General features: G+C 54.2%; 2 non-coding genes across 2 annotated transcripts; both read left to right on the top strand.

Moving 5' to 3' along the window:
- The first annotated feature begins 5107 nt into the window (after positions 1 to 5107).
- LOC126443406 (small subunit ribosomal RNA) lies at positions 5108 to 7019 on the top strand. The gene has a single exon (XR_007581894.1). It is a non-coding gene; the product is annotated as a small subunit ribosomal RNA (ribosomal RNA).
- A 348-nt stretch (positions 7020 to 7367) lies between these two features.
- On the top strand, positions 7368 to 7522 carry LOC126443413 (5.8S ribosomal RNA). The gene has a single exon (XR_007581897.1). It is a non-coding gene; the product is annotated as a 5.8S ribosomal RNA (ribosomal RNA).
- Positions 7523 to 10000: the final 2478 nt, after the last annotated feature.

Genomic DNA, 10000 nt, shown 5'->3' with positions numbered 1-10000 from the left:
TCTCGGAAGAGTAACGACAGTCCGAGTCTCCTGCGTGGGAAGAGTCTTTCTAGGCCCTGACCCACGGGAAGGGTGTAGCTTCCCCCATCCCGGACATTTGACGTCGTCACACTACCGGTATTGACTAATAGACTGATTGCTGATAATCATTAGCCATACACTGGGGGAAACGGCCGACAGGGGCGGCAACATAGTGGAGCCGCAGTGTCACTAATGTACAGAGATAGAACAGTTTCGACTGGAACTAGAGTAACCGTATACACGGCACTGATTAGTAATAGATGCAGAGCCATCAGAATACAGATAATATATACAACCGTCCCTATACATGCTGAAAGACTCTGCACACAATGAGAACCACACGTCAGCCAGACACTCTTATCACACACTACTCTCTTATCACACACAATATCTAACCACCAGCATGGAAGAACATCCAGTGCATCCTCTCCGCCACATGACACAATCCACACTATCATTACCAGACCGGGAGGTCCACCCAGAAAACACAATATCCCACCCTTCCGACATCCGCACATTGCTCAGCTAAGCCACGAACACCCACACATGTCCTACACAGTGGTGCACCCAACATCACAATACTGCCTCCTGTCACAGCACACAAACAATGGCAGGAATGAAAGACACAGATCTGCCACAACCATGGAATCGGAGCGCCGCCTGTCATGAGCCAAAAGTGCATCCTGACGTGACAAATCGGATAATACCGCAGGCATCCAATTACGATAATCACTATCAACGAACCTGCCGCCCCCCCCCCCAATACACCTTTCCCTACAACAATGTGTATCTGAACCTACGCTATATCGTACCTTAACCTAACCTATATCGTACCTTAACCTAACCTATATCGTACCTTAACCTAACCTATATCGTACCTTAACCTAACCTATATCGTACCTTAACCTAACCTATATCGTACCTTAACCTAACCTATATCGTACCTTAACCTAACCTATATCGTACCTTAACCTAACCTATATCGTACCTTAACCTAACCTATATCGTACCTTAACCTAACCTATATCGTGCTTAACCTAACCTATATCGTGCCTTAAACCTAACCTATATCGTGCTCTAACCTAACTATATCGTGCCTTAACCTAACCTATATCGTGCTTAACCTAACCTATATCGTGCCTTACCTAACCTATATCGTGCCTTAACCTAACCTATATCGTGCCTTAACCTAACCTATATCGTGCCTTAACCTAACCTAATTTGTGCCTTAACCTAACCTAATTTGTGCCTTAACCTAACCTAATTTGTGCCTTAACCCTAACCTAATTTGTGCCTTAACCTAACCTAATTTGTGCCTTAACCTAACCTAATTTGTGCCTTAACCTAACCTAATTTGTGCCTTAACCTACCTAATTTGTGCCGTAACCTAACCTAATTTGTGCCGTAACGTAACCCATGTTGTGCCGTAACGTAACCCATGTAGTGCCGTAAACGTAACCATGTTGTGCCGTAACGTAACCCATGTTGTGCCGTAACGTAACCCATGTTGTGCCGTAACGTAACCCATGTTGTGCCGTAACGTACCCATGTTGTGCCGTAACCTAACCCATGTTGTGCCTTAACCTAACCCATGTTGTGCCTTAACCTAACCCATGTTGTGCTTAACCTAACCATGTTGTGCCTTAACCTAACCCATGTTGTGCCTTAACCTAACCCATGTTGTGCCTTAACCTAACCCACGTTGTGCCTTAACCTAACCTACGTTGTGCCTTAACCTAACCCATGTTGTGCCTTAACCTAACCCATGTTGTGCCTTAACCTAACCCATGATGTGCCTTAACCTAAACCCATGTTGTGCCTTAACCTAACCCATGTTGTGCCTTAACCTAACCCATGTTGTGCCTTAACCTAACCATGTTGTGCCTTAACCTAACCCATGGTGTGCCCTTAACCTAACCCATGTTGTGCCTTAACCTAACCCATGTTGTGCCTTAACCTAACCCACGTTGTGCCTTAACCTAACCCACGTTGTGTCCTTAACCTAACCCACGTTGTGCCTTAACCTAACCCACGTTGTGCCTTAACCTAACCTACGTTGTGCCTTAACCTAACCCATGTTGTGCCTTAACCTAACCATGGTTGTGCCTTAACCTAACCCATGTTGTGCCTTAACCTAACCCATGTTGTGCCTTAACCTAACCCATTGGTGTGCCTAACCTAACCCATGGTGTGCCTTAACCTAACCCATGGTGTGCCTTAACCTAACCCATGTTGTGCCTTAACCTAACCCATGTTGTGCCTTAACCTAACCCATGTTGTGCCTTAACCTAACCCATGTTGTGCTTAACCTAACCCATGTTGTGCCTTAACCTTAACCCATGTTGTGCCTTAACCTAACCCATGTTGTGCCTTAACCTAACCCATGTTGTGCCTTAACCTAACCCATGTTGTGCCTTAACCTAACCCATGTTGTGCCTTAACCTAACCCATGTTGTGCCTTAACCTAACCCATGTTGTGCCTTAACCTAACCCATGTTGTGCCTTAACCTAACCCATGTTGTGCCTTAACCTAACCCATGTTGTGCCTTAACCTAACCCATGTTGTGCCTTAACCTAACCCATGTTGTGCCTTAACCTAACCCATGTTGTGCCTTAACCTAACCCATGTTGTGCCTTAACCTAACCCATGTTGTGCCTTAACCTAACCCATGTTGTGCCTTAACCTAACCCATGTTGTGCCTTAACCTAACCCATGTTGTGCCTTAACCTAACCCATGTTGTGCCTTAACCTAACCCATGTTGTGCCTTACCTAACCCATGTTGTGCCTTAACCTAACCCATGTTGTGCCTAACCTAACCCATGTTGTGCCTTAACCTAACCCATGTTGTGCCTTAACCTAGACCCATGTTGTGCCTTAACCTAACCCATGTTGTGCCTTAACCTAACCCATGTTGTGCCTTAACCTAACCCATGTTGTGCCTTAACCTAACCCATGTTGTGCCTTAACCTAACCCATGTTGTGCCTTAACCTAACCCATGTTGTGCCTTACCTAACCCATGTTGTGCCTTAACCTAACCCATGTTGTGCCTTAACCTAACCCATGTTGTGCCTTAACCTAACCCAGTGTTGTGCCTTAACCTAACCCATGTTGTGCCTTAACCTAACCCCATGTTGTGCCTTAACGTAACCCATGTTGTGCCTTAACGTAACCCATGTTGTGCCTTAACCTAACCTATAATGTGCCTTAACCTAACCTAAAGTGCGCCGTAACCTAACTATATTGCGCCTTAAACCTGACGCCACGTTGTCGCTGACCTGCTCTGTAATTGTTATGCAACCCGTTAAAGTAGTGTAGTGTTGCCTAACCGCAACCCTCGCAATATAGTTCGCTACTCGCACTGCCCGGTCCCCTGTGTATCGCGTCATGTTAAACACCTTGCAGGTGTTGCTGACTTTCCACATGCTCCTGCTATACACTGTAGTGTGGATAGCAGCAGGACGTACATGCCCCCCCCCCTTCCCCCCTGCCTTCGCAAGCTGGTCGGTGAGAAGTTTGCATGTTCAATGCCCTTCGCATGCCGACGTACTCAGCCTACGTTGTGGTACGGCCTGTCACCTGTCCGCCGATGTACGCAAAACCCACAAACTGTACTGCACATTGCTCCGTATGTACTGAATGATACATCGTGGCCCATGTGACCGTATGACGACAGCGCCTAGCAACGGCGGACCATACAGTCGAAATATTGTGCACGCAGCTACGTGTCGTCTCCCTATAAGAGCTGGATTGCAGTGTGGTACGCCATACAGACGTGTGGGAGGAACGGACGCCCTGGATGGCGATCAGCATGAGCAGTCTGTTGATGTAGTGGAGCGTGTATTCGGACGTAGTCGTCTCTTCTCACACACCGTGATAGGCATGTTGCACCGCGTTCCACATCTGCGACATGCTGCAGAGCGGGCTGACAGTCGTTCGCGCAATGGACCACCGCATACGTACGGGTCTACCTTCCACGTGTTCTCTAGGCGTGCACAATGTTGTTGCGTCTATGTGGGCAGACGTAGTGTGTTTGTGACACCTGACACAGGCATGCAATACTCGTTGCAAATGGCGATGGACGTGTACGTTTGCTGGTGACGTTACGCAAATGAACAACCGGTAACCCGTTGTGGTGCGGTTGTTCTCCGCTAGAGGTGAATCAGTGTTGGCGACGATCGGTCGAGCTATTAACCGGTTGTTTCAGGGATACCCACCATGCCCACGAACGTGAAAGGGGACCCACCATGCCCACGAACGTGAAAGGGGATCTGGGTGTGAGGCGATACGCGGCGGAGGCTGGGTGGGACCGTCCCCGGCCGGTGAGGGGGGGGCCGCCCGGCGTGCTGGCAGCGCGGTGCGTGGGCGCACGCGCTACAGCCGGCTGGTGGGGGCGGCCGGTGGCAGGCGCGCCGGCCGACGGACGCGGCAGGCGGCGCAGCTGCCGCGCCGGCGCCCCCTGCTCGCGGCGCCTTGCGGCCAAAGTAGGTCCTCGCGGGGCCCCGGTGCGAAGCGCGGTGGCCATCTGCAGTGTGCTGGTCCGATTGAGGACTTTGTGCGCTGAGGATGCGCCGCCGCCCGGCGCTCGGCGCCGCGACGCCGTCTGCTGCTCGGTCGCCCCAGCGGTTCTCGCAGGTGGTTTGTATCGCAGCTGTGCGGAACGTGTTGGCGCGTGCGCTGTGCTGGGAGAGTTCGCTTCGGCACCCAAGTAGGGCTTTTTGTCCTTCTGTGCGCTGGCGTTGGAGCTGCCGGTCACCGTAGGTGGCGCGTGTTGTCTCCCGCCGGCAATGCCACGACAGCACGCTCCCGGGCCTCTGTCGGCAGCGGCAAGCTCGTTGGGAGCACGGGTGGTCGCACCTAAAGCGTCTACTCGCCTAACTCCGGCGATTGCGCCTCTCTCGAACCCGACCAAGTACTTAGGACGGCGCTGCGCGCCGCCGGGACCTGAGAGGGTTTCGAGGTGTGTTGTGCAGGGGAGCTCAGCCTCCTCCTGTTTGCAGAATAATGAGCGGACGCTTGCGTGTTCGCGCGGGCCCCCGGGACACACTCCCGGGCGGCCGGCTGCTCAGGCTCTAGTTGACGCAGCTCCCTGGTTGATCCTGCCAGTAGTCATATGCTTGTCTCAAAGATTAAGCCATGCATGTCTCAGTACAAGCCGCATTAAGGTGAAACCGCGAATGGCTCATTAAATCAGTTATGGTTCCTTAGATCGTACCCACGTTACTTGGATAACTGTGGTAATTCTAGAGCTAATACATGCAAACAGAGTCCCGACCAGAGATGGAAGGGACGCTTTTATTAGATCAAAACCAATCGGTCGGCTCGTCCGGTCCGTTTGCCTTGGTGACTCTGAATAACTTAGGGCTGATCGCACGGTCCTCGTACCGGCGACGCATCTTTCAAATGTCTGCCTTATCAACTGTCGATGGTAGGTTTCTGCGCCTACCATGGTTGTAACGGGTAACGGGGAATCAGGGTTCGATTCCGGAGAGGGAGCCTGAGAAACGGCTACCACATCCAAGGAAGGCAGCAGGCGCGCAAATTACCCACTCCCGGCACGGGAGGTAGTGACGAAAAATAACGATACGGGACTCATCCGAGGCCCCGTAATCGGAATGAGTACACTTTAAATCCTTTAACGAGTATCTATTGGAGGGCAAGTCTGGTGCCAGCAGCCGCGGTAATTTCCAAGCTCCAATAGCCGTATATTAAAGTTGTTGCGGTTAAAAAGAGCTCGTAGTTGGATTTGTGTCCCACGCTGTTGGTTCACCGCCCGTCGGTGTTTAACTGGCATGTATCGTGGGACGTCCTGCAGGTGGGGCGAGCCGAAGGCGTGCGACCGCCTCGTGCGTGCTCGTGCGTCCCGAGGCGGACCCCGTTGAAATCCTACCAGGGTGCTCTTTATTGAGTGTCTCGGTGGGCCGGCACGTTTACTTTGAACAAATTAGAGTGCTTAAAGCAGGCAAGCCGCCTGAATACTGTGTGCATGGAATAATGGAATAGGACCTCGGTTCTATTTTGTTGGTTTTCGGAACCCGAGGTAATGATTAATAGGGACAGGCGGGGGCATTCGTATTGCGACGTTAGAGGTGAAATTCTTGGATCGTCGCAAGACGAACAGAAGCGAAAGCATTTGCCAAGTATGTTTTCATTAATCAAGAACGAAAGTTAGAGGTTCGAAGGCGATCAGATACCGCCCTAGTTCTAACCATAAACGATGCCAGCCAGCGATCCGCCGCAGTTCCTCCGATGACTCGGCGGGCAGCCTCCGGGAAACCAAAGCTTTTGGGTTCCGGGGGAAGTATGGTTGCAAAGCTGAAACTTAAAGGAATTGACGGAAGGGCACCACCAGGAGTGGAGCCTGCGGCTTATTTTGACTCAACACGGGAAACCTCACCAGGCCCGGACACCGGAAGGATTGACAGATTGATAGCTCTTTCTTGATTCGGTGGGGTGGTGGTGCATGGCCGTTCTTAGTTGGTGGAGCGATTTGTCTGGTTATTCCGATAACGAACGAGACTCTAGCCTGCTAACTAGTCGCGTGACATCCTTCGTGCTGTCAGCGATTACTTTTCTCTTAGAGGGACAGGCGGCTTCTAGCCGCACGAGATTGAGCAATAACAGGTCTGTGATGCCCTTAGATGTTCTGGGCCGCACGCGCGCTACACTGAAGGAATCAGCGTGTCTTCCTAGGCCGAAAGGTCGGGGTAACCCGCTGAACCTCCTTCGTGCTAGGGATTGGGGCTTGCAATTGTTCCCCATGAACGAGGAATTCCCAGTAAGCGCGAGTCATAAGCTCGCGTTGATTACGTCCCTGCCCTTTGTACACACCGCCCGTCGCTACTACCGATTGAATGATTTAGTGAGGTCTTCGGACTGGTACGCGGCATTGACTCTGTCGTTGCCGATGCTACCGGAAAGATGACCAAACTTGATCATTTAGAGGAAGTAAAAGTCGTAACAAGGTTTCCGTAGGTGAACCTGCGGAAGGATCATTACCGACTAGACTGCATGTCTTTCGATGTGCGTGTCGTGTCGCGCAACACGCTACCTGTACGGCTCGCAGTAGCTGTGCGCCGCGTGCGGAACCACGCGTTCGTCTCAAACTAACGGCAATGTTGTGTGGTACGAGCGCTGAAGCGCTGGAGCGGCTGGCCTGCGGCACCTGGCGCCTGGCGCCGGTTTTGAATGACTTTCGCCCGAGTGCCTGTCGCTCCGGTGTGGAGCCGTACGACGCCCATCGGCCGTGAGGCCGTTGGACACTGAACGCTGGAACAGGGCCGCCACACGCCTCAGTCCCGCCTATGCAACTGTCTTGAAAGAGATAGTGGAAACTACGAAAAGATCACCCAGGACGGTGGATCACTCGGCTCGTGGGTCGATGAAGAACGCAGCAAATTGCGCGTCGACATGTGAACTGCAGGACACTGAACATCGGACGTTTCGAACGCACATTGCGGTCCATGGATTCCGTTCCCGGGCCACGTCTGGCTGAGGGTCGGCTACGTATACTGAAGCGCGCGGCGTTTGCCCCGCTTCGCAGACCTGGGAGTGTCGTGGCCGCCTGTGGGGCCGGCCGCGTCTCCTTAAACGTGCGATGCGCGCCCCGTCGCCTGGCGGTTCGCATACCGGTACTTACTCGGTAGCGTGCACAGCCGGCTGGCGGTGTGGCGTGGCGACACCTCGTACAACGACCTCAGAGCAGGCGAGACTACCCGCTGAATTTAAGCATATTACTAAGCGGAGGAAAAGAAACTAACAAGGATTCCCCCAGTAGCGGCGAGCGAACAGGGAAGAGTCCAGCACCGAACCCCGCAGGCTGCCGCCTGTCGTGGCATGTGGTGTTTGGGAGGGTCCACTACCCGACGCCTCGCGCCGAGCCCAAGTCCAAACTTGAATGAGGCCACGGCCCGTAGAGGGTGCCAGGCCCGTAGCGGCCGGTGCGAGCGTCGGCGGGACCTCTCCTTCGAGTCGGGTTGCTTGAGAGTGCAGCTCCAAGTGGGTGGTAAACTCCATCTGAGACTAAATATGACCACGAGACCGATAGCGAACAAGTACCGTGAGGGAAAGTTGAAAGAACTTTGAAGAGAGAGTTCAAAAGTACGTGAAACCGTTCTGGGGTAAACGTGAGAAGTCCGAAAGGTCGAACGGGTGAGATTCACGCCCATCCGGCCACTGGCCTCCGCCCTCGGCAGATGGGGCCGGCCGCCCGCGCGGAGCAATCCGCGGCGGGTCGTGTCCGGTTGCCTTTCCACTCGCCGCGGGGTGGGGCCGTTCCGGTGTGCGGTGGGCCGCACTTCTCCCCTAGTAGGGACGTCGCGACCCGCTGGGTGCCGGCCTACGGCCCGGGTGCGCAGCCTGTCCTTCCGCGGGCCTCGGTTCGCGTCTGTTGGGCAGAGCCCCGGTGTCCTGGCTGGCTGCCCGGCGGTATATCTGGAGGAGTCGATTCGCCCCTTTGGGCGCTCGGGCTCCCGGCAAGCGCAGCGCGCGTTTCTTCCCGGATGACGGACCTACCTGGCCCGGCCCCGGACCCGCGCCGCTGTTGGCTCGGGATGCTCTCGGGCGGAATAATCGCTCCCGTCAGCGGCGCTTCAGCTTTGACACAATTTCACGACCCGGTCTTGAAACACGGACCAAGGAGTCTAACATGTGCGCGAGTCATTGGGCTGTACGAAACCTAAAGGCGTAATGAAAGTGAAGGTCTCGCCTTGCGCGGGCCGAGGGAGGATGGGGCTTCCCCGCCCTTCACGGGGCGGCGGCCTCCGCACTCCCGGGGCGTCTCGTCCTCATTGCGAGGTGAGGCGCACCTAGAGCGTACACGTTGGGACCCGAAAGATGGTGAACTATGCCTGGCCAGGGACGAAGTCAGGGGAAACCCTGATGGAGGTCCGTAGCGATTCTGACGTGCAAATCGATCGTCGGAGCTGGGTATAGGGGCGAAAGACTAATCGAACCATCTAGTAGCTGGTTCCCTCCGAAGTTTCCCTCAGGATAGCTGGTGCTCGTACGAGTCTCATCCGGTAAAGCGAATGATTAGAGGCCCTTGGGGCCGAAACGACCTCAACCTATCTCAAACTTTAAATGGGTGAGATCTCCGGCTTGCTTGATATGCTGAAGCCGCGAGCAAACGACTCGGATCGGAGTGCCAAGTGGGCCACTTTTGGTAAGCAGAACTGGCGCTGTGGGATGAACCAAACGCCGAGTTAAGGCGCCCGAATCGACGCTCATGGGAAACCATGAAAGGCGTTGGTTGCTTAAGACAGCAGGACGGTGGCCATGGAAGTCGGAATCCGCTAAGGGAGTGTGTAACAACTCACCTGCCGAAGCAACTAGCCCTGAAAATGGATGGCGCTGAAGCGTCGTGCCTATACTCGGCCGTCAGTCTGGCAGTCATGGCCGGTCCTTGCGGCCGGCCGCGAAGCCCTGACGAGTAGGAGGGTCGCGGCGGTGGGCGCAGAAGGTCTGGGCGTGAGCCTGCTGGAGCCGCCGTCGGTGCAGATCTTGGTGGTAGTAGCAAATACTCCAGCGAGGCCCTGGAGGGCTGACGCGGAGAAGGGTTTCGTGTGAACAGCCGTTGCACACGAGTCAGTCGATCCTAAGCCCTAGGAGAAATCCGATGTTGATGGGGGCCGTCATAGCATGATGCACTTTGTGCTGGCCCCCGTTGGGCGAAAGGGAATCCGGTTCCTATTCCGGAACCCGGCAGCGGAACCGATACAAGTCGGGCCCCTCTTTTAGAGATGCTCGTCGGGGTAACCCAAAAGGACCCGGAGACGCCGTCGGGAGATCGGGGAAGAGTTTTCTTTTCTGCATGAGCGTTCGAGTTCCCTGGAATCCTCTAGCAGGGAGATAGGGTTTGGAACGCGAAGAGCACCCGCAGTTGCGGCGGTGTCCCGATCTTCCCCTCGGACCTTGAAAATCCGGGAGAGGGCCACGTGGAGGTGTCGCGCCGGTTCGTACCCATATCCGCAGCAGGTCT

The sequence above is a fragment of the Schistocerca serialis genome, unplaced genomic scaffold (genome assembly GCF_023864345.2).
Source record: "Schistocerca serialis cubense isolate TAMUIC-IGC-003099 unplaced genomic scaffold, iqSchSeri2.2 HiC_scaffold_147, whole genome shotgun sequence".
NCBI lineage: Eukaryota > Metazoa > Arthropoda > Insecta > Orthoptera > Acrididae > Schistocerca > Schistocerca serialis.
The sequence above is the reverse complement of the archived record's forward strand: the minus strand, read 5'-3'. Positions and strand labels throughout refer to the sequence as shown.